At 60.1% G+C, this 27,746-nt stretch overlaps 2 long non-coding RNA genes across 12 annotated transcripts; one reads left to right on the forward strand and one right to left on the reverse strand.

The window, feature by feature from the left end:
• Positions 1-8,507: 8,507 nt before the first annotated feature.
• Positions 8,508-17,551, reverse strand: LOC125614664. Of its 3 annotated transcripts, none has more exons than XR_007345240.1 (5): positions 17,415-17,551; positions 16,233-17,249; positions 12,728-14,653; positions 9,804-12,306; positions 8,508-9,494 (listed from the first exon to the last, which is right to left on the reverse strand). It is a non-coding gene; the product is annotated as an uncharacterized LOC125614664 (long non-coding RNA). The 3 variants fall into 3 exon arrangements; XR_007345241.1 differs by lacking the exon at positions 8,508-9,494 and having other exon boundaries at positions 11,368-11,521; positions 11,891-12,306; XR_007345243.1 differs by lacking the exon at positions 8,508-9,494 and having other exon boundaries at positions 11,368-12,306; positions 12,728-14,246.
• Positions 16,331-27,142, forward strand: LOC125614658. Of its 9 annotated transcripts, none has more exons than XR_007345233.1 (5): positions 16,331-16,457; positions 16,610-16,758; positions 17,346-20,702; positions 21,286-24,691; positions 25,799-27,142. It is a non-coding gene; the product is annotated as an uncharacterized LOC125614658 (long non-coding RNA). The 9 variants fall into 9 exon arrangements; XR_007345231.1 differs by lacking the exon at positions 25,799-27,142 and adding an exon at positions 24,780-25,210; XR_007345234.1 differs by lacking the exon at positions 25,799-27,142 and adding an exon at positions 24,784-25,210.
• Positions 27,143-27,746: the final 604 nt, after the last annotated feature.

The raw sequence follows: 27,746 nt of genomic DNA on the forward strand, positions 1-27,746 counted from the left end.
CCTGCAGAGCCAGGCCACCACAGAGCTGAGGACATCGCCTTCTCTGCCCCTGTCTTGCTCCGCTCCCCTTCCTGGACTCACAGATGTAGGAAAGCCACTTTTTTCTTTTTTAATATATTTTTAGTTGTCAATGGATCTTTAATTTATTTATTTATATGTGGTGCTGAGAATTGAACCCAGGGCCTCACACATGCTGGGTCAGTGCTCTACCACTGAGCCACAACCCCAGCCCGGCAAGGCACATTTTAAAAAATAGACATTTTAAAAGAGCTGTTTAAGGTTCACAGTGAAACTGAGCAGAAGGCAGAAGGCACATAACCCCCGGCCCCTACACACGCATGACCCCCTGTCCCCCCCACACCCCACCTGTTGGCCATCTGTCACATGGCTGAACCTGCCTGGGTGTGTCATCATCTCCCAAAGCCCATGGCTCACATCAGGGTCTGTCTTGGTGGTGGACCTTCTCTGGGTTTGGAAATGTGCAATGAGGCAAATCTGCCAGGTAGTATCCTAGAGTAGTTTCTCTGTCCCAAGATCCTCTGGGGGGCACATCTGATTCCCATTTCTATACAAATGCCTTCCACAAAAAGAGCTTAGGAACCTCACACTTGTTAGGATGTTGGCAAGTGTTGGTGAGGTTGTGGGGACCCTGGAAACTTTGCATGGTGAGTCGGGGTGTAAGACGGTGCAGCCGCATGGGCAGCAAATGGCCACGTGATCCAACAACACTTCTGAGCATATGCCCAGGAGAATCGAAAGCAGGACATCCAAATCTCATAGCAGCATTAGTCACAGTAACTCAAATGTAACCAAATGTCCATCCCCGGATGAATGGCTGAACACCATGTGGTCTAGACACACAATGGAATATTATTCTGCCTGAACAAGGAGGGAAATTCTCCACATTCTACAGTTGGGTGAACCTTGAGGACAGTATGCTAAGTGAAATAAGCCGGTCACCCCCAAAAGACAAGCACCATTTGGTTGCATTTACATGTGGTGCCTGAAACAGTCAAACTCGAGACAAAATAGAGTAGGGGTTTCCAGGGACTGGGAGGGCGACAGAGTTAGTGTTGAATGGAGACAGAGCTTCAGTGTTGCAAGTTGAAGATTCTGGAGATGGATAATGGTGGTGGTTGCATATCCATGTATGTATTAATTTTATGTTACACATGTTTTACTACGGTTAAAAATTAAGGGGATAGGATCCAGGGGCCTTTCAGAGATGGCAAGGGTGTCGGGGTGATTCAGCACTGATGAATTCATATTCTGTCCTCCAAGCAGGGAGACAATCCCCTGATGGTCGGAAACCCTGGGACGTGCCATGTTTCGTGTTGGGGGCTGAGATGGAAATGAGGATAGCAAAGACAGGGTGGAGGGCAGAATCATAAACTGAATCACAATGACAAACCTTTGTCTCTCCATTTGAAAAACAATGAAAACAGTGTAACAGTTTAAAAAAGGATTTAGAAGACAATTTAAAAATAATTTACAGTGGGTGTGGTGGTGCACGCCTATAATCCCTGGACACTTGGGACCCTGGGACAGGAGCGTTGCCAGGTCAAAGCCAGCCTGGGCAACCTAGGGAGATCCTGTCTCCGAATAAAAAGGACTGGGGATGTAACTCTGTGCATGAGGTCCTGAGTTCAATCCCCAGTAACACACACACACACACACACACACACGAAGACAACTATAAAACAGTGATGAAAAAAATTGACGCAAACACACAAAAAATGAAAAGTTCATGGATTGGAGGAATCAATATGGTTAAGCTATTCATACTACCATTCATCTACAGGTGAAGGTAATACCTATCAAAATATGATCCTGAAATTTGTAGGAAACTACACATACACACACACACACACACACACACATACACTCTCACACTTCCAAATCCATCTTGAGCAAAAAGATCAAAACAGGAGGCATTATACTTCTTTATTTAAAATAGACTACAAAGTTGTAGCAATCAAAACAAAATAGCTGTGGCATAAAACAGACACACAGACCCACGGGACAGAGCAGAGAGCCTGGAAGTCCACACACACATCTACACCCAACTGGTTTTTAACAAAGGTAGAAGGACGTGCATTGGAGAAAGATCAGTCTTGCCAATCGGGGTGCTGGGAAAGTTGGCATCCACATGCAGATCTAGGTTCCTCCTCCATCAGTTACAGAATGAACTCAACAGGTACCAGAGACTGAACTAGGAGACCCAGAGCCACAAAACTACTGGAAGAAGCTGGGGGAAATGCTTCAGGATGTTGGAATGGGCAGGGTTTTCTTTTGGTAAGACCTCAAACACAGAAAAGTTTCAAAAGCAAAAAAATAGACAAATAGGATTAAATCAAACTAAAGAGTTTCTTTACAGCAAAAGAAGCAGTCGTCAGTGAAGAGATGACCTGCAGAACGGGAGGAAATATTTGCCAACTACATCTGACGCAGGGTCGATAGAGACCAGAGACACCAGGTGCTGGTGAGGATGTGGAGGAAGGGGAAGCCCTGCGTGCTGTTGGTAGGAGAGAGATTGGTGCAGCCACTGTGGAAGACTCCTGGTGGTTCCTCAAAAAAAGTAAAAATGAACCAGGCATGGTGCTATGTGTCTGCAACCCCAGCTACTCAGGAGGCTGAGGGAGGAGGACACCAAGGTCAAGGCTAGCCTCAGCAACTTAGCTAGACCTTGCCTCAAATGAAAAGAAGGGTTGGGGGTGCAGCTCAGTGATAGAGCACCCCTGGGTTCAATCCCTAGAACCATGTACACATACCCAAATGAAGGATAGAGCTATATGATCCAGCAATCCTAGCCCTGGGTGTATCTCCAAAAGAGATGAAATCAGTATGTTAAAGAGACGTCTGCCCTCCCACGTTCACAATAGCTGAGAATGGAAACAGCCTGTGTCCAGCAGCTGATGAGTGGATAAAGAAAATGGGTACCTAGACACAGTGGAATACTACTCAGCCATACAAAGCAAATTCTGCCATTGTGTCACCATGGATAGCAACGGAGAGGAATAAGACAGGCACAGAAAGACGAGTACCGTGTGACCTCACCCATGCGCAGTATGGAAAAGCCAATCTCAGAGAGTCAAGAGTGGAGTGAGGGATACCAGAGCCGGGGAGCAGGCGGGTGGGGCAGGGAGGATGAACAAGTGAGCGCTGGGTGGGTTAAGAGAAAAGGCCTGGGTGCAGTTGCCCAGGAGGGTGACTGTGGATAACATCTCCAGAGCTAGAAGGAAGGGTTTAGAATGTTTCACCCTAAAGAAGTGATCAGTATTCGAGGGCCTAGGAGGGTTTAACCTGATCTGAACAATTAAACTTAAGTAACAACTCAGGAAACATGGAAGGGTATGGATGGAAAATAAGAGTGGATTTTAAACCTCAGGACACAAAGGGGCCAGAGGCCGCCGTGCTGCGTGTCCCTGGGCAGGGGTCCGAGGGTTGGCTGTGGTGCTCTGTCCTGCTTTCCTCTCTCCTGGGGGCTCGGCAGCCAGGGTGGTGTGCAGCGTGCCAGGCGCGGGCGGGGTCCAGGCTCTCACAGGCTCCCGAGCACCCGGGACTCTCCCGCCCACAGAGCCAGGCGGAGCCGCTGCCCGTGCTGGGGCCTCTCCTGGGGACCAGCTAGAGGTCTCTGTGCGAGATGGTCAACAAAACTGAGGACCCTGGATTCAAGCCAAGGTGGAGGTGGGTCAGGGGGGCCCTGGAACTCCCATCAGGAGCCCAGTAACGGGGCCCAGGTGGTGCCTCGTGTGGACCCAGGTGGGCTGTGCGGGCGGTGGCCCTGGCCTGACCACGGTCTGTGATGCTCTTCAGTCTTCAGGCTGTTAGCCTCGGGCCCTCCTCCCGCAGGCCTGTGGGTGTCTGTGACCACTGCCCCTGGCCCTTTGCTTGGCTGTCCCTGTGAGACGGCTCTGTCTGTCTCTGCCCTTCACCTTCCCTGGCCCGACACTCACCATGTCCGCGTCCCTCCATCCTTTATCAGAGCCACCAGCTGCCCGCTGAACAAGAGGCGGCTCTAAGGTCCCAAGGCTGACCCTGAGGCCCTCCAGGACAATTCGGCCATTCGCCTTGGCAGCTGGCCGTGGCTGGGCGGGACAAGGCAGATTCAGCTTGGCCTGGCCTCTGGGTGCTCTGTTCAGCGGGGTCTGAGGGAGGTCTCTGGGCATTCGGCATTGGGGCAGCCGGTGGGCACTGGGCAGCAGTCTGAGTGTGGCTAGTCCTGCCATGTGAGTTGACACCGCCTGGTGCCCTGTCTGCAGGGACTTCTAGTTGTCACCACCAGATCGTCACTCGGAGAAACTAGGAGAGGCTGGTGACATGAAGCATGGATGAGGACATCAACCCAGCTGGGATGGGCTGGCCTGAGGCTGCGCCCAGGGTGCCTGGAACTTGGGATGAGCACATTCCTGATTTCCCCAGCCCCACAGGCCTCCCTCCTGTGTTGGAGGGCTGGTGGTCACCAATGTCCCTCCCCCACAGCTGATGGGACTGTGCCAGGCACAGCAAGGACCTGCCCCGAGTTCCCACCGAAGGTGACCTACAGGGGAAGGTTGGGACAAACAGGGGACTCAGAGCCTGCTGGGCCAGCACTGGGGTCAGGTCAGGCTTCCGGTGACCTCCAGCCTGGTGGGAGGAAAGCCGTGGAGCTGCGCCGTCCATGCAGCTCTGGCCTCAGCGGGCTCTGGGTCCTGCTGGATGCAGTGGCCCTGGGGGTGCGCCAGAATCTCTTTCCTTTGTAAGGCAGAGTAATATTCTATTGTGGGTATAGAGCCCTTGGCACGTCCCCCGCGAAGCTTCTGCCTCTGTGAGTCTTCATCTGGAATCACCCACTGGGGAGAGCATGAGGCGCTCAGCCTTTGGAGGACCCTGGGGGCCCCTGTTGGGTGGTCACATGCCCCTCTACCTGGGGATGCTGTGGCCTGTGGTGTCCCTTCCGTCCTGAGAATCTTTGCCTTGGTGACTGGCCCGGCTCCTCCCAGAGCCAGGAGCCCATGGCGAGGAAGTGGGAAGGCGCCGCGTCTGCCCCCGCTGCGAGGTCCCCTGGGGCAGCAGCTTCCCGGCAGCCAGGGCAGGCAGCACCTCCTCCCCTCTGGTCAGCCCTGGACTGTTCTGCGGCTCCGTCCACACCTTCCTGGAGCATTGGGCCCCAGGACACAGGGCAGGGTCTTGGTGGGAAGGCAGGTCTGTGGTCTGCTCCTTGGGGCCAGGACGTCACGTTCCCTTGGGGGCAGCAGAGGGGCTGGGGGTGCTCTCCTCCCCCCCACGTGGCCTGCACTGAGCCAGTCCCCGAGGCCCCCTTCTGTGGGGCTGGCTTTCGGGTTTCCCTTTCTTGGTTGGAACTTGCTGAGTGAGGACCTGCCCTGTCCTTGTCGCAGTGCTTCGGTGGAGAGCTTTGCCATTATCTCCCAGGACTCGGCTGGCCTGGCTCTGTGCCACCAGCCCTGGACTCTTGGGGCGCTCAGAACTCAGCCCTGGAATTCTCCCAAAGGGTTTTGCCTGGGTGTCTCGGCACCAGCCGGTTTCCCTCTTGCTGCAGCAGCTGAGGTCTGGGGGGCAGGGGGAGAGTGTGGGTCAGGGCCATCCAGGGGACCAGGCCATAGGGCAGGGTCTGGGGTCTCTGGTCCTTCTGTGGCTCTGCAAGTGTCCAGTGGCATTTGGTGGGTGGGGTGGTGGCTACAGGAGGCGGGAAGGGGTGGATAGGGTGGGAGTGACTGTGCTGACTTTGCCCAAAGGCCAGGGGTCCCACTGGAAGCGCACAGGTGACAGGGAGATGACAAAGACAGGCTGCTTGGCAGGCTCTTCCCTGTGAGACTCCGCAGGGTCTGCTATCTCAGTGTCTACTTTACAGCCACTTGGACATCTATCTGTCCTGATAATGAAGAGGGCACATGCTGGGACAGATAAGGGGCTACCTTTGGCCATGTTGGGCAGATAAGGGACGTCTAGTCTGTCACTGCCCAGCTTTTGGGGGACAGGATCTCATGGGGGAGGAGGCCGTCCCTTTGGGGAAGTCTCTGGGAGGGACATTTCCTTTATGTTGGCCCCATGGTCATCTTCATGGGCCTTCTCATTGTCACCACCCACCAATGGCTTTGTGGACGGCAGCGACTCCATGACTGAGGGCATGTGTGATCTGGAGTGTGGGTGGGTGGGCCGAGCAGAGCTGCAGATGTGTGGGGCTGAGACCCTGCACCCCGGGTGCCCCTGGAGCCACGTGGGCAGGTCTGATGGAAGATCAGAGCGAGGAGGCCCTTGGCCCCAGAGCCCTGGAGAAGGCCTGTCCACGATGCTCTCAGCAGGGGCCTCTGTTCCTGAGTTCTGCTTCCGTCTCGGACAAGCCTCTGTCGTCTCATGGGGCCACCTGCTTCCACCATCTGTCGGTGGCTGGAAGGACCGGTGGCCTTCCTTGACGGGAGAAAGTGTTTAGCCAACTGAGAATGTTTTTTCGCCCACCACATCTAATCTGGTCTCCTCAACAGATAAGATATGGTAAGTCATCAAATCCCTATCGCTGTGGACGGAGCTGGCTCAGGGGAAGTCAAACTCCAGCCCAGGACTTGGGACCGAGGGACAGCTCCTTTCAGTTTCGGGGCCTCTAGTGATTGAGGCCATGGCTGCGACTCTCCCTGGAAAATGTGGGTACACATCACGATGTGCTGGCCAGGCCAGCGGCTCCAGGAGCTGTGACGGGTGGGGGAGAGGAGAGGGCTTGGGGGCAGTCCTGTCTACCACAGGGTGCCCGGCGGGGCCGGTGGAGGGGCTGGTGGTGCTCAGGAGGGTGGGGACAGCTCTGTCTTGCATCAAACCAGTGTGGCCTGCCCAGCGTATGTGGCTTTGAGGCCACTTCTGCACCCTGTGGAAGGCGGACGAGCAGAGGAGGCCCGATGCCCCTCCAGCCCCGACGTCGAGGGTGACTCTGTGGACCCCTCTGTCTGGCTTCACTGAGCTCCAGGATGAGGTTGGAGTTTCCCGTGGCTGTTGTTGACAAATGACCCCAAACTCAGAGGCTTAAAAGAATGGAATTTACGGGAGGTCAAGACCCACGTGCCTCACTGGGCGAAAACCAAGGTGGCGGCAGGGCCGGCTCCCTCAGGAGGCTGTGAGGAGGACCTGTTTTCCTGACTTCTCCAGGTTCTCGAGGCCACCTCCCTCCTTGGACAGAGGCCCTCAGCTGTGGTCCCACCGTTCCAACCCGCTCCTCTAACAGGGCCTAACCCTCTGTACTCCTCACCTGCAGGCGCAGTACGCCCTTGCTGTGGGCCGCGCCATAGCTGAGGTTCTGGGGGTGAGGACGGGGGGCATCTTGAAGGGCCAGCTTCTGCCACCACAGAGGGAGTACGGGGCTGCTGGACCTCAGCCGAGGAGTGCAGCTTGGACTCCTTCCCAGTGCAGTCCGAGAGGGTGGAGGGGGCGCCCAGCATGCTGGACCCTGGGAGGGGCTAGGCCTGGACACCATGCAGGGGAGAGGCCCTGCATGGACACCCACTGGGGAGGGGCCCATGGGTTTGTGGCCACGGGAGCAGCGTGGACACTGTAGAATTCCCTCTCCAAGCCTATGTCTGAGAGAGAGAAGGTGGGGCTCCGCGGTGGAGGATGAGCTTTTCTACAGAACTTCCAGGTTGCCCATCAGGTCTTTCCTGTTAAAACCTTTAAAATGAGTTTCCAAAATACGTAAGGATGGCAGCACGGTCAACCCCACAGGTGCGTTACCTGGCTTTGCCTAGGCGGACGACCCACCGCGTGCTCATTCTGCTCCTTGTCTTTTTCACTGCTTTCCCCCTCTGGTGGGAGTTGGAGCAGACACTCTGTGACTTTGCTCTTGGAAACTTCAGAATGTAACTCTACGGATATGGGAAATTTGCGACAAAGTAGCAACTCCATTAGCGCAATATGGGAATTCACCAGAGTTCCTTGGCTCACTCCTGCCCCACCAATGACCAAATTTCTCCAATTGTCTGAAAAATAACTTTTGCCTTTGGTTTGTTTAAATTGGGTTCCAAAAAGGCCCACACGTGGGTCTGACGGTCACGTCCCCTACATATTTTAAAATCTGAACCAACCCCCCCTCATTTCCCTCCTGCACTTGTGATGCGTTGTGCAAACCCACAACGGTCCTGCCAGACGCCCCACGTGCTGGTTGGATTCCTTCCTCCTGTGTCTCCCCACATTTCCTGCACCTGGACACTGAGCCCTGGAGGCTTGGTGTAAATCAGGCTTTTCCCCCTTCCCTGCCCCACCCCACTCCATGGAGAGCTGATCCCCATGGAGACGGACCTGTGGTGCTGAGGTTGTTCAGGTGGGCTGGGGTCACAGCCCAGGCCCACCCGTCATGCCCCTGGGTCCTTAGCCACATCCACTGGTGACCTAGGGGGAAATACCGACTTCATAAGCTGCCAGGTGGGGGCTGTGTAATGGCCCCATCCCTTCACGCTGGCTAGCTGGATGTGGTTCTGTTCAAACTCACCTTCCTTCATCAAACAGAGCTGTTGACTGTTCCCGAATTACAGTTAAAAATAAAAATGCTTGATTCTTATTTTATTTTAATTGCTAATTTTCAAAGTAGAGAGTTGGGGCCCTGGTTCTTTCCATGGGTTCCCGGTGGGCTTTGTTCTGTTTCATCTTTCTCTCTATTTAAGAAACATATTTATGTGTTGTGTGTATGCAGCGTATTTCAATTGGTGGCGTCTGCAATTCCTTTTTCAGCTTGACTGGCCTTCTCTTTGGCCATGGATTTCTGATTTTTTCCCCTAAAGAATGGCAGCCAGGACTGTCTTTGGGAGTGTTTATTTTCCGGCCTTAAGTTCCTGGGTCAGGACCTTGGAAAACCAGTAATATCTAACAGAACCTGGTTAGAGGGCAGGGGCTCCTCCTCCTCCTCCTCCTCCTCCTCCTCCTCCTCCTCCTCCTCCTTGAAGTGCTGGGGTAGAACCCAGGACCTCTGAGCTACATTCCCAGCCCAAGAGCAGGGGTTTCTAATGGTCACAGAGCTCTCAGAGCCACAAATGAAATTTCAAGGCTCAGAAGACCCAGCAAAGAACAGATGACTTGTCTCTGACATGTCCAACAGGTGGCGCTGTCTAGCCATAAATGCTCCGTTTTGCACCTGGGATTCTGAGGTGGGCGCTTTGCTGGGCGGTCTCCAACCCTTGGTCCCCATGTTATTCCACTGCCCACACCCGCCAGCCAGGCCCAGGGAGCCAGGAGGACACAGAGTTTCCTGTGCCCTGCAGGGTGCTTGGAGGTGAATGTGGGGTGCTGTGCCCAACAGTGACAACAAGCTCACAGGTGAAGCAAGCTGCAAAGCCCGGCGGTCCCACCTGTCCCCTCTGCTTGCTGACCTGGGTGCTCCAACATAGGAAAGTCCAACCCTGGTTTCCTTCCCACCAGCTCCCGCAGGAAAACGGACATGTGCTTGACTACTGCAGCCACACCTGGCAGGACACGGAGTGGTGGAGGGCGGGGCCACAGTCAGGGTGTCAGGGAGTGAGGACCTGGAGGGACAGGGTCAGTGGTTGTGTGGTGACAAGGCACAGGGGCTGGCCCAGCTCCAGCTTGAGGAGGGACGGGCCCAGGCTCCAGATCCTGGTGGCAATGGGGCTGGCAGGGACACCCCCTGTAACACTCGGTCTGTGGAAACTGCTCTTTCTGGGGATCTGGCAGGAGGGTGGCGAGGGGATGGCCTTGACTGGCCACCTGTCCTTGGCCTGGGGCTATCTGTCCCAGTTCCTGGCTGTCCTTGGTGCTGGGCATCATTATGCAGGTGGAGAAGGGGGTCCGTGGGACCAGAGAAAGGGGCTTACATGTCAGGGACTGTGTTCTGTGGCCTGCGTGAGGATCCGCCCACGCACAGGTCAGGGCCAACCTGTCCAGAAGGCAGACCCCAGCCCCGCGCTCCCCACAGCCAGGGTCACAGGATCACAGTCCCCCAGACGCTCCCCTGCAGGCCGTGGCCCACTCCTGTCCCAAGTGGAATGATGTCCTGATGTTCCAGGTCCCAGGAGAGGAGGGTCAGGGTGGGGCGTGGGTGGGTGTGTCATGAGCAGGGAGGACGCACAGGGCCCTGGAGACCCCCAGTGGAGGGCAGGACACGCGAGCCTCTCTGCCTAGATGTGGTCTCTTGACCTGCCCTTGGGCGGTTTGGGCCGGTGCCCTCCCGGCTGGGTGGAGCTTCTGTCCCAGGTGGGCCTCTCATCACTGGCTCTGATGAAGGACCTGGAAGACTGGGCTGCCTTGGGGCAGGGCTTTGGCTGTCCTGGTCTGGTCTTGGGGGCCAGTCTCCCCTCCCGCACCTTTGGTGGAAGGACTCCTCTTCCTCTTGGTCACTGGGGCTCCCAGGGAAGGGGAAGGCAGGGTGCTGGACAGCTGCCAGCCGGGGTAGGGTGGGCTGAGAGGGAGCGAGGCTGGACGGGGGCTGGCCCAGGACCTTCCAGTGGGGACCTCCCATGTGGCTGTGCCTCTCCTGCCCTGGCTGCATGGGCCGAGAAGAGGGCAGCTCGCCGCCGAGCTGCTCCCCTGCTGCCTTGTCCTGAGGCATTGGTGACGTCCCTCAGCTGCCTTGAGATGCCTGCACCCTGCCCAGGCCCCTCTGCCCCGCCCAGGAGGTGCCAGATGGGGCTGGACCAAAGCAGCCGGGGCCAGGCTCTGGCGCCTGCTCCATCCCTCCCAAGGGCCCCGGGAGCCAGGAGGAGGGCCTCGCAGGGCAGCAGATGGTGGACCGGAGGAGGGGCTGCCTGGGCAGACGGAGGACTGTCAGGACAGATGGTGGGCCGGGCAGGGGTCCGGAGCCCGCCCATCTGCTCCAGCCCCTGGAGGGGCTTTTCTCGTCCACCTCGGGCTGACTTGGGATGAGGCCGAGGTGGCTGTGGCCCAGGCCTGCTCGTGTCCTGCTGAGTCCTCTCTGTCCCTGGGCTTAGGACTGGGTGTTCCCTGCCTGGAGTCCCACAGTCCCCTCCTGGCAGTCCCTCATGGCCCAGGGTCACAGTGCTGAAGTGTTCCCTGAGGGTCTTGGGGTGCACCCAGGAGTAAAGCTGTGGTGGCAGATGAGGGGCCAGCAGGACGAAGGTCCAGTGTGTGTCCATAGCTCCCAGGCCCCCGTCACAGCCAGCCAGCTGGACACAGAGCAGGAAGGGGTAGTGGAGTGAGGGGTTGCTTCTCAGGGGAGGGACGTTGGGCGCAGCAGGCTGCACTGCTGAAGGGGGAGGCTTTGGCGGTGGCTGAGGTGGTTGCTGTGGGGGAGGCTTGGCAGGGGGGGGGCCCGGGCTCTCCAGGCTGCTGCCCCTCGTCCCAGGGGTGGAGGGCTGCAGGTACGTCCTGGGGTCCGAGGGGCAATTTTGGGCTCCAGTGTGGGTAAGGACAACCCAGAAGTACCTTTTTAAAAAGAACTTATTTCAAGAAGAGCCTTTGATGCCCCCGTTTGCTGCTGGCAGCGGGCTCCGCTGCTTTCTGGTGCGGGTGCTTCTGGGGCAGAGAGTTCCTTGGGGAGAGAGGTCTTCTCCTGCAGGGGTGGCCTGGGCGTGGCCTGGGCGTGGGCAGGGCACAGGGCAGGGTCAGGGATGAGGGCAAGTTCCAGGAGGTCCCTCTAAACACTTGGCTTCTGATGCTGAGGCCTCCTGCCTAGGGGCCAGCAGAGGGTTTGGGGCCCGGCCACCTCTTCTGCCTGCCGGTTGGCTCCCTGGAGCAGTGTCCTCCCAACTCCAGGATTCTGTCCTCAAGTCCGGGGTGGCTGTCACCAACTTCCTGTTACCTTCTTCCTGAATTCCTCCTCAAACCCCATCTCCCAGGGTCAGACTGTGAGGTGTGAACCCCTCTCTGCTCCCTCTTGGCCCCTTGGCTGCTGGGGGCCTTGGGGAAGTCACTCACAGTCTCTGAGCTCCAGTGCGACACCCACCTTGTGGGTGGCTGTGATGATGGACTGGGTCACAGCCCTGGAAACCCCGTGGAGCACCCAGCACCTCCTGTGAGTACTTGCCATTCGTGTCGTTAAACTTTATTTTTAAGTTTGATCTTGTTTAGGTGAAATTCACGTAGAGCAGACGGTTGCGCAACCACCATCTTTAGTACCCGGTGCCAGAGCATCCTCATCCCTGCAGGGAAGCCCCAGCCCCTCCCAGCCCCGCCCCAGCCTCTGGCCACCAGGAGTGCCTCTGCCCCTGCTCAGTGCCATGGCTGCCTGGTTCTTTCCCGCGCACCATGTCTTGGTCCGTCCACGCCTCCTCCCACTGCCAGGCGCTTCTGTGTGTGTCGCCACCACCACGTCCCTCCGTCCCTCTGTCCGCAGACCCGGGCATGGCCTCCGGTTGGCTGCTGTGGGTTGGCTGCTGTGAACACGTGCTGGTTGTCACCGGAGCACTGGTTTTCTGCGTCAACACCCGTCAGTCACCTGGGCCCTCTCCATGGGGGGCCTCCTTTGGGTGTCCTTCACAGTCACCCTGGGAGCTGCGCTGCTTTCCGTGAGGCTCCCCTTGGGCTCCTTCCTTGCCCTCTCCTGTGCGCCCTGAGTCGTGCGCCTGTGCACCCGAGGAAACGGGCACACAGGACGCAGCCTCTCTCCCTCCCTCCCCGGTGCCTCTGAGTCCTCTCCGGGCCCTCTCCCTGGGCTTTCCTGTCTACATTCTCAGGCTGGTGGTGGTTGTGCGTCCAGGAGGGCAGCTCCCCTGGCCCTGTGGGCTCTTTCCCCTCCGTTTTCTGTCTGTCCGGCTGCCGTCCTGTCCCTCCCCGCCCCCACCTTTGCAGAGGTGTCTAGCTCAGCGGGCACCCACGGGTCTCCTGGGTCCTGCCCTGTCACTCTGGCTGCAGAGGGAGCTGATTTCTGCCTTGGGCTTTGGTCTTCTGGGCAGCTCGTGTGCGTTGTCCCTGTGGTGGAGAAGCCCTGATGGGTCTGGAAGGCTTGGGTCTCATAGGAGGACCAGACCCCTCGCACCAGGACTTGGCAGAGCCTGTCCGCTTAGGAACAGGCTGTTGGGATGGCTGGTGTGGTGCTCCTGGCCCCCTGGGGACTCAGGGGGCTCGGGGCCTGTCAAGGTCCTCCACGGGGGGGGGGGCTATCACCTGACCAGGTCCAGGTGGTCCAGGCCTGCTGGCACTGAGATGCGAGGGTGCTGCCTGGGCCAGGGGGGCTCTGGGGGGCCGGGGAATCGGCCCTGTGGGGCCTGTAATGGGCAGGGGAGCAGGGGATGGCCCTCAGGCTGCTTCGTCTCTGCCCTGCCTGAGTCCCTGGGCCTCTGTCCAGGGCACAGGGGTGCGTGGCTGCCGCGTTCTCCTCGGTGAGCTCCTGGGTGGAAGTGTCACGGCATCAGCTGAAACCAGCCTGTCTGGAGGCTCCTGCAGGTCATTCTCCCTGCAGCCATAACCAGGGTTGAAAAATGTGCACACACATGTGCTCACACAATGCACACGTACGTACAAGTAGTGTTCACCTGGACACACACAGGCATGTAGGTGACAGTGGAAACATGTTTTCTGTGACAGGCTTTGGACAAACTTCACCTATGCCACTCAGCTTAACTCTCAGGGGTCTCTGGATGGGCCCAGAGAGGTTAGGCAGCCCACCCGAGGTCACACAGCTGCATGGGGGTCTGTGAGTTTGCAGGATGGGGGGCAAGAGGCGGTGCCTCTCCTCTTCTGGAAAAAGATTCTGACTCTGATTGGTGGGTCACATTGAGAGCAGCCCCTACTTGCCTCTCCTGGGACCCTGAACCGTGGCTGGAGAGCAGCTGGGTGGGAGTCAAGTTGGGCTGACAGCCTCACAGTGACTGCTGGGCGCCTGGCCTGTGCAATGACCTGGATTCTCCAGCCTGTTCTCTGTCCCGTGAGCACCACCTCCAAGACACGTGCCCTCGACACACCAGCCAGCGCTTTGCAGCTGCCGGCGAGCCCCACAGGCTGCCTTCCTTTGGTGATGCCAGTGGCTGTCCTGATACATCCAGCTCTGGCAGGCCCCAGTGTCCAGCAGGCCCCGTGTCCAGGGCACCCAGTGTCTGCCAGCGTCTGGCAGGCCCAGGCCAGGTTGTCCCTGCATTTCTCTGAGCCACCTGAGCCTGACCGTGTGTGGGCAGCAGGGTTTCAGTGGAGGGGTGTGTGACAGACTGCCTGGGCGGCCTCCTCTGGTTGAGACGTCAGTCGCTGGCCCCCGGTGTCCTCTGCAGGGCCCTTTCCTGTCTGTCCTGTTAACCTGGTATCGATCGCCTATCAGGCCCTTCTCTTCTGTCTCATTTTCGTGGCTAATGGCTCCGGCAGCCATTGATCTGCAGAGTAGGGCGCATCCTGATCAAGCGCCTCCTTGCTGGCCCTGATGGCGCCTGACACCTTCCTGTGCCTGCCCCCGCCGCAGGCTGCCCTGCTTGTTCCCTGTGCCTGGCCCCTCCATGTCCTGGTCTGTTGGTGCTGCGATAACAAAACACCTGATGCCGGGGAGTTCAGAAGAGCAGGGTCTGTCTCTTGCAGTTCTGGAGGCTGGGAAGTCCAAGGTCGCGGTGCCTGCGGCCTCACACCTGTGGGCGGCTCTCTGTGCCCTCACCACCTCCTCCTGTGGCAGGAGGCAGGAGGGCAGGAAGGACTGATGCTCCGGAGGTCTCTTTTGTAGGTCTTGATCCCACAGACAGGGAGGAGCGCTCATGACCTGATCCCCTCCGGAAGGCCCAGGCCCCCAGTCCTGCCCCAGGGTCATTTAGACAGGAACTGGAGAGCAGCACAAACCACAGCACCATCTGCCATTCCCACGGCCTCCTCTGCCTCCACCCCTTGCCCTTCCCACACCTCTTCCTGTCCCCCTTCTACTCCATGCCTGTCCCTCTTTCCAGGACCCTGGAAGGAAGCCAGACCCCCATCCCCACCTGTCCCTCCTCTCCTGGTGCAGAAGGGGCTTTCTGTGATAGGAGTTGGGAGTGGGAGGGGCGGGCCACTGAGGGCTGTCCCTGTGCTCAGGCCTCAGACACTCGCACAGAGCTTGTCCACCTCACGGGGCCACTTGTCCACCTCACTGGGCCACTTGTCCACCTCACTGGGTCACTTGTCCACCTCACGGGGCCACTTGTCCACCTCACTAGGGCCACTTGTCCACCTCACTGGGTCACTTGTCCCTCCACTGTCTCCCTGGCTTCTCCTCTTTCCTGCCCAGGGAAGCTGGGGCCTCTCCCTGTACAGCAAGCCCCGAATGTCACTGTAGGACAGACCAGCAAAGGCGCCCACCCGCCTGGGCCTCTGCTCCACCCTCCTTTAGCCCCTGTCCTCCAGACGCCCTCCCGAGGAGGCCCTGCCCCGACAGCCCCACTGCCCTGGATTTGAGGCCCAAGGTTTGGCGGGGGGCTCCCAGGACTGCAGGTGGCATGTGGCCCTGTGTGGTTACATACCTAGGCCCCCATCCCCAAGTCGCTGCTGTGGGTGTGGTAGGGACCCCCCACATACACTGCCAACCAAAATGCAGTGAGCCCGGGGCAGGGTGCTGGGGGGCACGGGCCAGCCTGCAGGGTGGTGGGGGGCGAGGGACAGTCTGCAGGGTGCTAGAGGGGCGAGGGCCAGCCTGCAGGGTGCTGGGGGGCGAGGGCCAGTCTGCAGGGTAGTGGGGGGGCGAGGGCCAGCCTGCAGGGTAGTGGAGGGGCGAGGGACAGCTGGCCCAGCGTGGGAGCCCAGTCCACACTCTGGCTGTAGGTGTGGGGTGGGGGCACAAGGCCTCCCCCAGGCCAATGTGTAATTTTCTGATACCCGAAACCTGAAGCAAAGAGGAGATTGTGGCATGGGGGGCAGGGGGCCCCGAGTGGCTCTCTCAGGAGGGAGAGAGGATGCTGAAGGAGGCCACATCAGAAGTGGTCAGCTGTGATCCAGGATGGGTTCCCGCTCCAGAACCCATTTGAGAACCTCCTTTTGCACAGGACGCTGGTCTGGGGTGGGGCCCGAGGACTCTCCTCTCCACTGCGGAGGCCCTGGCCCCTCTCTGGGAACCACATCATCATGGGCTGGAGCCACTCGGAAGTGTTGCCTTTTACAGTGTGGACACCGGGCTGTGGTGACTGGGGACGCCAACCTCCACGGGACTGGGCACTTCCCTGAGAGTGCGTGGAGGGTGTGTGGCCCCTCCCGCAAAGGGACGGGGGCCCCACAGACTGGGCAGCCGCTTCTGCTGTCAGGGACCCTGGCCACCCTGGGCACGTGCCCAGGCACGTGCTCCCCTGCCCGCCTGCCCCTGCCCCTGCCCGTCGTCCAGGCCACCGCATTAACGGGCATAAAATATTTACCTAACTCAGCTTTTTGCAAATATTCCTTGGGTCATGGTCCCTCGCTGGGAACGTCACGGCTCCAGCACACGCTGAGAGGGCTGTGTTAAATAATGCAGGAAAAATACCATGCGGGCCGACAGCTCCCAGGCCGCTGTCCCCTGGCCACGCCCCATGGACGTTCGCCCCTGGGCCGGAGCAAGCCACCTCCATGGGGGGGCCCGGGAGCGGCCAGCCCGGGTGGAGGTGAGAGGGACAGTACAGTCACGTTTCCGCAGGTTCTCGCGTGCTGTCTGGGAGGGGTTGTGGGATTTTTGGAAAACAAGTGAGGAATGTTTAAAAATGCACCGTGGCTTTATATTTTAATGCCCGTCACTGAATCGTGTCCTTCTTCCTAGGTTTTCTGGACGGCCAGTGCTTCTGGAACTGCTGCCCCGGGCCATGGCGGCTTTTCCCTAAAACAGGACGCTCTGAGTAAAAACCTGAGTTCACGGGCCCACGCCTGCTTACCAGTCGCTGCCCACCCTTTTAGCGAGGCTGGTGACCTGTGAGTGGACATAGCCCAGAATCAAACTCCTGGGGGAGCAAGTTGGGAAATGGGGGTTTAGTGGGGACTTGGGGACGATCTGCTCTGACTTCCCGGTGGCTCTTCACTTCCTGCCTCTTGGCAGGGGGACGGGGTGGGCAGGAGAAGCAGGAGCAGCCCTGGGGCCTCCAGAGCCAAAGGCCCGTCCTAAAGCCAAGGAAGCAGCCTCAGTGTGGTTTCTGATCATTCAGGGGGTTTCGCCCTCTGAGACCCCGACGGTGGCAGGAGGGACCTGGGGAGGTGGGGGTGTTGAGACAGACAGAGAGGGAAGAAAGAGCTCCAGGGTCTCTGGTCCCTCTTCAAGGCGCCCGGTTCCTGATCAGCTGTCCCAGATGTTTGGTCCTGTCCAGTTGTGACCAGGCAGGGAGCCCAGTGTGTGCGTCCTCCTGTCCTTGCTCGCTCTGCCTCCTGGCCTGCGGCCTCGGCCCAGGTTCCGGCTGTCCACTCCTTCCCTGGGAAAGGGCTGGGCTTGGTCTGGCCTTGGGCCTGGGCGCAGGACCCCACTCGCAGCTTCCCACCTCCCTGAGGCCTTGTCCTCCTCTTGGCAGGTCCGGCAGGGAGCAGGCGCAGGCGCGTGGTCCCCCAGGCCAGCAGCAGGCCGGGCGTGTGCAGCTCACCTGTGTTCTGGTGACCCGTCCTCTGGTTCCAGCTGGGGTGGTCCGGTACTGCGTAGGTGGCTGATTGGTCTGGACCCAGCACGGGCCCAGTGTCCTGTGGCTGCCATAGCAGGGACCCCACACTGGGCGGCTGGGAACAGAAGGAACCTGCTCTCCGTCTGGAGGCCAGGCTCTGAGGTCAAGGTCCGGGTCGGGCAGGGCCCACTCCCTCAGAGGGCCCCCGGGAGGCCTCTTCCTGACTCTCCTGCTGACTCTCCTGCTGCCGGCAGACCTCGGCGTCCTCGGTGTGTGACTGCATGGCTCCAGGACCTGTCTTCATTGTCACCTGGCCTTCTATGTCCCCACGTGGCCTAGTGTCTGTGCATTCTCTTATGAGGACTGTCATGCTAGATGAAGGGCCACTGCTCTCCAGTGTGACCTCGTCTTCCCGGTTACATCTGTACTGATCCTGTGTCCCAGCTGGGCACACCTGAGCTTTGGGTGAGGACGTCCACGTACCTTCTGGAGGGATACCGCCTGCTCCCTAATGGAGGACCTCCCTGAAGTCTGAGCGGTGACCAGAGCTTCGTGGGGTGTGGCTGGGGGGCTGGGCAGTGCCATCTCTGCAGGGGTCCAGGGAACGTGGGGCGGTGTGCAGAGAGCAGAGGTGGGGCTGACCGCCTAGGAGGAGACCCGGGGCCAGGACAGCTGCCTCCAGGCCCCGGCTCCAGTCACCCTGAGGCCTGCAGCAGTGCCAGCCTGCCTCCTGTGGCTCCAGGTCTGGGGTGGGTCCTTCCTTGTCCCACTCTTTCCCGTCTCTGCTGTCCCTCCAGGTTTCCCCGGGCTCCCCGCCCAGCGCCCGTCTAGATCCACTACAAGGGCCTGGACTGTGAGCACTGGACTGTGTGCAGGGCCCACCACCCATGCACACAGCTGCCCAGAGACGGACAGCTGCCCTGGGAGGCAGGCCCCGTGTTGCAGCTACGCCTCAGGCAGGTGGCGAGGCGGGAGGTGAGGGTCGGCTCACCCGTGAAGCTGCCTAGGTCTGGGCCCAGGCGGGGCCCTGCTCCTGGGCCCTCCGAGGAGGCCTGCGTGGTTGGTGATGCAGATGTTCTCCCAGTGTGGGTGGGCTTCCTCCATCCTGTCCAGGGTAACCAGCGGAGGACGGAGGCTTTACCCTTCCCCTCCTGCCTGCCCGAGCTGGGACGCCTGTGAGCTCAGGGGACCTGCCACTGGCCGGCCTGGCTCTCCATCTGCCAACGGCAGGCGCTGGTGCCCCAGAAACCCCTCGCTCTCTCCAGTGGCTGTTTCTTGGAGAGCCCTGATTTACAGAGGCGAATGACGAATCCAAGGTCACCAGGGTCTGGTCTGCAACCAGCGGTGGGGCCTCCTGGCCACCCCTCCCTCGTGTCCCCTCAGAGCCTCAGGACCTGCTGGGACCAGGAGGGGGCTGAGTGGGCTGAGTGACAGGCTCCTCAACAGGGGAGGTGGGGCAGGAGAGCCAGGTGCAGAGTGGAGGGTGGGCAGAGGGAGGTGGAGGCCGGCACGCCCCTCCCCTCCCTGCCTCCCTCTCCTCTTTCTCGGTTCTAATCTCATCTTTTGGGAGGTGGCCATGTTTCTCTTATCAAAACCAACTTTGAAAAGAAGGATCCTTTGTAGCCGACGGGTGAGACCCTCGCCTGCGGCCTGGAGGGAGGGCCCAGGGGCAAAGACTGAGAGGTGTTCCTGGAAGCCCAGAGCAGCTGCCATCAGCCTCAGGGAACGTGGACCTGCAGGCGGGAGAGGAGTCTGCAGAAACCCGGAGCCGGACCTGCCCCAAGGAGGACCAGAGGAGAGGCCACGCCCCAGCCGGCCCCTGAGCTGCAGCCTCTGTGACCCGGAAGCAGAGTGGGCCAGACTGCTCCGGCTTCAGTCCTGCGCCAGCCACTGGGTGTTACCTGCGTTATTTAAGCAAAACAAAGCGACGGCTCTGTTTTCACGGCAGAGCAGTCCCTCTCTTCCTGGGCCTCCTTTCCTGTGAATTAACAGAAACAAATCGAATCTGCCAGCCAGCCTGCTGCATGGCTCCCAGGGTCACTCAGATCCTCATTCAAGGGGTGAAGTGGATCAATTTCTCCCTTTGGTCTTCTGCCCACAACCCAGCAGTCAGGAGGCTTTGAGTCCCGGATGGACCAGGCACCATGGCAGAATTCATTGACAGATCCGAGGGTGCCAACGCTGGGGGCCAGAGGGTCCCTGTCTCCCCAGGACCGTCCTTCCTGATGGGTGGGTGCTCAGCATTAACAGAGCTGCGCTGCCGTGGTGTGGTGACATGCCGTATGTCAGGCCGAGCCTGGAGCCCAGTGAAAACTTGCATTTACTCACACAATTGGCAGTTTTGCAAACGACCCGGGTGGGCGGAGCTTTACCAGGTCCTGAGCCCCGCAGGGGACAGTGCCAGGTGGGTGGGAGTGGCAGGGCTGGCCGGGGTCCTGAACCCACCAGTGCTTGCTCACTCTCCCCCTCTCCCCTGACCTGCAGGGTCCTCCCTGGGCCTCATGTTCAGCCATTCCCCTTCCCAGCCCCACCCAGGCCATCCCCTAAGGTCAAGGGCACGTGAGGCTCTGGGGTCTCTAGGCCTGGAGCCGGTCCCGGGTCCCTCTCCCTCTCTATGTCCAGCCCTCAGGAACAGCTTCCCCTGGTCTTGAACACACACAGCCGCACACACAGGCAGCGCTGGACCCCAGGGCCAGGAGGGCGGCGTCCACCTCAGGCTGAGGTGGGCAGACCCAGCTCTCGGGGATCACATTCCCACACAGGCAGCCAGACTCTGCTGTTGTCATGGAAATCAGAGCGCCTCTCTGGCCTCTGTCCTTGTCTCCCTGCTGTCCCTTGCTGGCCTGTCCCCAGAGCTGTGACACTCAAGTGTGGCCGTGGGAGGAGCTGCAAGAGAGATGGCCCCATCCAGGGCTGTGTTGGCAGACCCCAACTGCCCCAGGTGGTGGGCCTCGGTGGGGGAAGACACCAGAGTCAGTCTGAGATGAGGCCTCGGGATGCGGGGACTTGGTTCAGGAGGCGCAGGGCCCACCACCATGCACAAAGCTGCCCAGAGACAAGGGCACGGCCTGCTGGTCACACACGTCTGTATGGGCAAAGGCACTGGACAGGCCCAGGACACAAAGCCTCTTTCCTGGAGTCCAGCCAGGCCAGTTTCCTTCGAGCCCAGCTGAACGGTGTTGACGGGGCCCCCAGGTTGGACCGGGCAAGTGGACCGTAGCGCTGCCCCAGGACTCGGGCTCCTGATGGGAGCTGGCGTCTGCCTGTCCGCAGGTGCGTGGGTGGGCTCGTGGCACAGGTCTCCGCGGGCATCTGTGGCCGTTGGTGGCTGTGGCAGGGGATGGAGTTACATAAGCTGCCGCGTGCGGCGAGATTTCTCCACCCAAAGCCTTGACGGGGGCGCTGCTGGTCCTGAGCAGTGGGGAGCAGCCCTCGAGGTTGGAGAGAAGGGAGGCTTGTGGGGGGAGGAGGGGGGCGGGGCGGAGGGGAGGAGGAAGGGTGCAGAGACGGCCATGCTTCCCGTCAAGTCACTGCATTTTTTTTTGGTAGTGGGGATTGAAGCAGGTGTGCTCTATCACTGAGCTACACCCCCGTCTTTTAGTTTTTATTCTGGGGCAGGGTCTCACCAAGTAAGTTGCTGAGGCTGGCCTCAAACTTGCGATGCTCCTGCCTCAGCCTCCTGAGGCACTGGGGTCACAGGTGCAGCCGTGGCACCCAGCCTCACCCCCACTTCAGTGCTGGAGGACGCATGGCCCTCACCGTTGGGCTACGGGCTGCCCGGGGGTCTCACCAGCAAGGTCCAGGGTGCGCAGGGCCGGGAGGCTCCGGGGAGAACCTGCTTCCTTCTCTTTTCCAGCTTCTGGTGGCTGCCCACTGTCCTGGTGTGGCTCCTTCCCCCAGCTCCAACCCAGGACGTGGCTCTGACCTCTGCGGCCTCTCTCCTCCACCGTGAAAGACCTGTGATCACGCTGGCCACTTGGATGAGCCAGGAGACTCTCCCTTCTCGGGGTCCACCAGAGGAGGCCCCTCTGCTTGGCGAGGTAACATGTCCGTGGAGATGGGTTCCTTCAGAACATGACGGTTCTGAGATTAGGGTGTGGTGTCTTTGGGTGGTTATTCTGCCCACCCCAAAGACCCTGGAGAAACCAAGAACCCCACTGGGTCACCTCACAAGCCCCCTTTTTCTACTTAAATAGTGGACCTCTCAGCAGTGAAGTGGACCTTAGGGGTTTGGTCGAGAGGTTCCCACGGCACATCCCCCAGGCTGCCCGGTGCCCTCCTGCCCAGCTTGCCCATGCGCAGGTGACTGTTGCTGTGATTCTTTCCTTGCGTAGCCTTGTCCTCAGAGGCCAGGCGGCGGGTTCTGGGTTTGGACGGAGTCCTTCACATCTCCTCCGTCCCCTTCAGAGTCTAGGCCTTCAGGACTGCTGTGCCATCCCTGCAAGTCACTTCCCGTCTGGAGCATCTGACCCTCTCTCTTGTGTGTGGGCCCAGATGCCCCCAGGAGCCTGTGGCTTTGCCTGTGGGACTGTCCTCTTTTCTGTCACCCTAAGTCTCCATCAGGACTCCCCCGACTTTCTGTAAGACGTTGGAACATGCAGTTTTCTGTGTAGATGGGGTCCTACAAGGTCCTCTTTCCTGGCGTCCTGTGGGTTGGTCCTTTCAGTTCCTGAACTTCACAGAGAGGGGAGCCCCAGCCTGTCCCTGGGGTCTGCCCCTTTTCCCGGGGAGGGTCTGCAGGATGCACAGGTTCTCCACGAGCACCTCCTATGGTGGCCGTGGGGTGCTCCCAGTACCCACAATGTACTCATGTGTGCTTCTGCTGACGGGCACTTGAGACTCTGGCCACCAAGAATAAAGCTGCTCGTGAACATCCGCGGATCTGTCTCTGGTGGCCCCGAGGCTGAGCCTTGGGCAGTGGGGCTGCTGGGTGCCCACATGTCCAGCTCCAGCAGATGCTGCCAGGCCATCTGCAGAGCGCTCTTGGGTGCCCTGCCCTCTGGGTGGGTGTGTCCACCACGCCACGTCCTTGCCTGCACTTGATCTGGGGAGTCTTCCACGCTGGCCGTTCTGGTGGGAGGATTCTGTTCTTAAAGGCCCTTGGAGGGGGTCTTTCCTGGGAGGGATTTGCCTGAGGATTCAGACTCACTTTCTAGATACCATGATCCCCAAACTGTCCCCACCCTGCGTTCCTCCTCGTTGCCACCTCCTGCGCCCTGGCTCTGAGGTCTGAGGAGCGTCTGAGTCTCCCTTCTCTATCTCTACCACCTCGCAGTTCTCTGGGCTGCTGTGACGCTGTCCCTTGGTGCCCCTGCCTGTTCTTGCCGAGGTCCTTCCACTTCCAGCTGTGGCTGTGTGAGAAGCCGGGCACATCTGTCTCTTTGACTCTGTTTTAGTTCAAAAGCATGATAGCGAATCTGTGCGGAGACGGGCACGGAGCCTGTGCAAGACTCAGGTGCAGGCCTGTTGCCGTGTTCTTGGCAGAGGCCACGTGGAGGCAGCCCATGCCCCTGGACAGGAGGATGGCCAGACAGAATGTGGCATGTCCACCCAGTGGAAGGTTATCTGACTGTAATGAGGAGTGAAGCACCAGGCAGGCTGTCGTCAAGGTGGCTGGACCTTGAGGACACTCTGCCCTGTGCAATGAGCGTCACAGAGGGTGGCTCTGTTCCACTGGGTCTGCAACAGGCAGGTCCAGAGAAGGAAGTGCACCAAGGTTGCCAGGGCGGGAGAGCCGCAGGGGTGGGAGCCAGCAGCTCTTCCCTGGTGGGTGTGAGTTTCTATTTGGGGTTTTGACCAAGTTCTGGAAGTAGATGGTTGTGGTTGTGTGACATTGTGACTGTGCTTGGTCCCATTGACCTGGACCCTGAAAGCAGATGTCATGATAAATCCCATGTTGTGTATATTTTACCACAATTTAAAGCCCAGTGGTGTGATCTGCCAGAGGCTGCTGAGGTCTGCACTTCAGATGGACACCAGGCCCGCACATGGGTGGTATCTCAGTGGAGCCATTAGGAGCCCTGGCCTGGGTGCCCAGCTCCTCTCTCCAACCAGGCTGACCTCCTTCAGGTGTGAGAGCTGGCTGCAGGGTCTTCTGAGCAAGGCCAGTGCTCCCAGTCTGGTCCTGCCACCTGACGCCCCGGTGGTCACCCTGCCTTGCTGGACCTTTGTTCTCCGTGAACGTCCCGGTCAACCAGCTTCAGTTTGTCCGAGCCTCTGGGGCTCTGCTGGGAGTGGCTCTTGTCCCCCGGAGAGTTCCCACCTCACCCAGAGCCCGCTCATCTCTCAGGCTGGGCACCCCCCCCCCCATCGGGGGTCTTCCCTGCGTCCCTCTGAGGAGGAAGCTGCTGCTCCTGGAGCACAGGGTTCTCGGCCTTCTCCAGGAGAAGACCTCAGCGTTCCCAGAGGGGCTGTTTCCGGTCACTCCTTCTGGCCACTGGTCATGCAGGGAGGGGACGGCTGGAGAGGTGGACGGCTGCTGAAGACCTTGGGTCATGGTGTCAGAGCACCATCGGAGGAGCAGGGTGTGGCGTGCACAGGTGACAGAACACCCTGGGGCGCAGTCTTCTCACCAAAGCCAGGCTCTGACATGCACGCGTCACGCTCCCACACGGGCCTGTGCCTGAGAGGACAGCCTGCTGCCTTCCGCCCGTCGGCCCTCTCCCCTGGACTGCTGTGCCCAGCTTCCCTCCCTGGCTAGACGGGAGGTTCCCTGGGGGTGCCGTCGAGGGCTCCCTCACCCTCCATTTCCCGCTCACCTGCATGCAGGCTCCATCACCGTGCCCAGCCCCTTGCGGTCATCTCATCTCCTGAGGCCCCCTGCAGCTCAGTCCACCCGAGGTCTGTCCACTCTGAGGTTCACACCCTGTCTGCCTCATCCCTCACCAAGGCCAGCAGCCTGGTGACGGCCCTGTCTTAGTCCCCATGGCCCTGGGGAGCCCCCTCACACCCAGGGTCTCAGAGTCGGACATCGACTAAGCCCCACTTCCCCAGTGAACCCGCTTCCCATGTGACTGGGTGACAAATCATATCTAGGACAGAGCCTGTTGCCTGTCATCTATGATCTGGTGGTGCCTGTGTCACCTGTCACTCAATCTGCAGTCACTCGATGCTGGCATCACCTGGACTCGCAGATAGGGAGACTGAGACCTAGGGACACTCTGTGAGAGGCTCAGGCCCAGAGCCCGGAGGCTGTGGTGGGACTTGAACCCAGCCCGCCTGACTGGTGGCTTTTGGTGCCCACAGCTCCGCCCGGCCCTTAGGTGAGCACGCACGGAAAATGTCTTCTTTATTTTCTTGGCAGGGCATCTTCTTATTGCTGTTGCTTTTTAATTTCCTGCTTTCTCTAAGGAAGCCTCTGTGCCTGTGGTCTGAGAATGTCCCCTCACCCAGGGACAGTGGCCTTGACCGTCGGCGCCCCTCCGCCCTGCACACGCGCTTCCCCGGGTTTGCAGCCAAAACCCGGCGGCTGCCGTCCAGGAGGATGGGCCTGGCCACGGTGCCGGCTCCCGCTCCACGGCGGGAAGCAGATTTCCCATTAAAAGGCAGATCTTTATTTCAAAAGGTTGAATAGGAGGCAACTTAAAAAAGGATTTCCAGCTGGTTAAATTTAGGGCGAGCGCAGAGGTCCGCCGAGGAGCGGCTGGCGGTGCGCCCGAAGTCTTGACGGGCGCGCTGCTTTTCACTTTCAGGCCTGCCTCTCGGCGCTCTTCCCCTTTTGAGTTGGGCAAATAAATGCTGATGGCGTGTTGGCCGGAGTGGCAGCGCCTGCTTACTCAAAATGGTCTGTTTCAGTTGGCTGGTGGCCAGCTCAGGATGGCCCGGTCCCAGCAGACGCCGGGGCTGGGGCTCGGTCACTGAGGCTCTTTCTTCTCTAGCCGCTGCCCCCTCATTCGCGCACCCTGTTCTTTGGGTCCCTGTCCCCGCCCCCTGCGAGCTGGGCAGCTGTGCCCAGCCTGGATAGGCATGTGGCCCTGGCACGGCACTCAGCCTCCTCTCAGGGCTGGTCTGCCTGTTGGGACAGCAAGGGTGCCCTCTCCAAGGTGGTGCCAGCTCTGTGTGCTGAGCCTCTGTTGCAAGAGCAGACCAAGGCCAGCCTGGGGACCCAGCGGTGAGGGAGGGCTTTGGGAACCTGGACTGGAAGAAGCCTGGGTGGCCTTGAGGTGTGCCTGCCTCTGGGTGGGGCTGCACTGAGGCAAGAGGGTTTAGATTCGAGGGTCTCATGGACCAGAGGCCTCAGAGTAGGGAGGAAGGGGAACCTGGTTGGGTGTTGGGAATATAAAACCCCTTCAGAGGTCCAGCAGGCCAGGGAAGGGAGGCCTTGATCCAGGGCAGCTCTAGGCCTGAGAGACCCTGTGCCCCTCTCCCAGGTCCTCCCCAGCTCTCGGCCAGGTGCTTTGGAGACCAGCCCCGGAGGCCAACAGGCCCGGGCCCAGGGACGCGCGGGGCCCCTGGGTCTCTGCAGGGCAGCCTCCCTCTCCCCAGGCCTCCAGTCCCTCACTTTCTGGACCAGAAGCTCCAGCCTCACCTGGACACCAGGCAGGTCGTGGGGGCAGTTCGGAGGCCAGGGCCTGACATCGGAGCTTGGGGGGACAAGCTGCGTCCAAACCCACCTTCTTGTGTGTGGGCGACCTGAGGCTACCTGCTGTAGATCCGGGAGGCCACGGAGGCGTAGGGTGGAGGACTACAGGGGCAGGGCCGCGAGGCAGACCCCCAGGCAGGGGGCTGTGTGCCGGGTCCTCGGTGGGACCTCCTCAGTGGCAGTGGCTGAGGGACTGGGATGCATGACCAAGGGGCCCTTCTGTCCTCTGTGGAGGTCCCCCACGAGGCCTGGGGGAGCTGAGAGTCCCTTGCAGGCAGCTGGCTGGGCGAGACCCTTCCCCTAGGGCAGTCCCTCCCCCATGCGCTCTCCCTGCCCTCCCACCGGGGAGGGTGCACCCACCAGGGTGTCCTAGGCTCTACTTTCTGTGCCTGCCTGGCCCTGGCCTTGTACAGGAGGGGCACTGGGGCGGGGGCTGAGGCTCTCGTTACTCGGGGAGGGTGGTTGTGGTCCCAGTTTGCCTGGACTCCCTCGTGCATAGAGAGCCCTGATCCAGGAGCCCTCCCTCCTGGGCACACAGGGACGCTGGCTGCCCTAGCGGACATCACCACAGTGCTTCAGAGGTGGTGCCTGGCGCCGCCATTCACTGAACCAGCCCACATTTCATCTACAGGCTCTTCTGCTGGGGCACCTGCCGCCCTTCCTTGCTCTCGCCCCAGAGCCTTGCTCCCCTGGCTGGGGTGTGTCCGACACCCTTCCTCGCCTGAGTGCTAAGGCGGTACCAGGCCTGGCCACCACCAGCCGCCCTGTGGGGGAGCAGGACCCCAGTCATGTCCTTACAGGCAGCAGGCGGCCGGGCCCTTCCTCTGCTGGGTCTCAGTCAGGACTTGCGCATGTGAAAGCACGGAGCAGCTCCACTTTGGGGAAGCCAGGAGCAGAGATCCTGCTGTGAGCCCGTGTCCCCGGGGGCAGTGACCCAGAGACTCTGCAATGCCACGGCTGAGCGTACCTCCACGAGTCCCTCGTCCCTCACATCAGAGCCTCCACAACCAGCCAAGCCCTGGCTGGGTGGGCTCCTGGGGGAACGCTGGCCCTGCGAATGACGGAGAGAGAGCCACGTGGGGGGGTTCTCCTCGGGCTTCAGGCACGACTTCATTGACTCATTCATCACAAACACGCGCTGAGCCTCCACTCTGTGCCGGGAGCCAGGCCCAGGGTGGAGACGAGCACCCGAGTCCACTGACCGGGGCGTTTGCAATCCAGGAGAGGCCACAGGGTGCGAGTGAGCAGCCTGTTGAGGGGGCCGGGCTCTGGGCGACGTAACGAGGTGCCAAACAGGGCTGGCTGGTCAGGGAGCCGGCCTGTCTGGGCTTCAGGTAGACACTGGGGGACAGACCCGAGCCCAACCTCTGGAGTGAGGGTCGCCTGCTGCGCAGCCTGAAGCAGAGCCGGGGGCTGAGCCAGCTCCGGACAGCGGCTCCGAGACCCATGTGCAGACGGGTCAGCCTGGGGTGGCACACCTTCCTGGCCACCATGTCGGGGCACTTGTCACGCAGCGTCGCTCCGGTGGGAGCTGACAAGTGCACCAGGTGGGGTTTGAGGAGCCGATGGGGGAGAGTCCCAAGGGTGTCGTTGGAGGTGGGGTGATGTGTTCACAGGGAGAAGGAAGACAGAACTGTGGGCACGGGGTGCTGGGCGGGCAGGGAGGGGCTCCTGAGGGGCGGGGGGCCTTGGAACCAGCTGTGAGCCCTGTCCTCAGCGGGACACCAGCCTCCACT

The sequence above is a fragment of the Marmota marmota genome, unplaced genomic scaffold (genome assembly GCF_001458135.2).
Source record: "Marmota marmota marmota unplaced genomic scaffold, marMar, whole genome shotgun sequence".
NCBI lineage: Eukaryota > Metazoa > Chordata > Mammalia > Rodentia > Sciuridae > Marmota > Marmota marmota.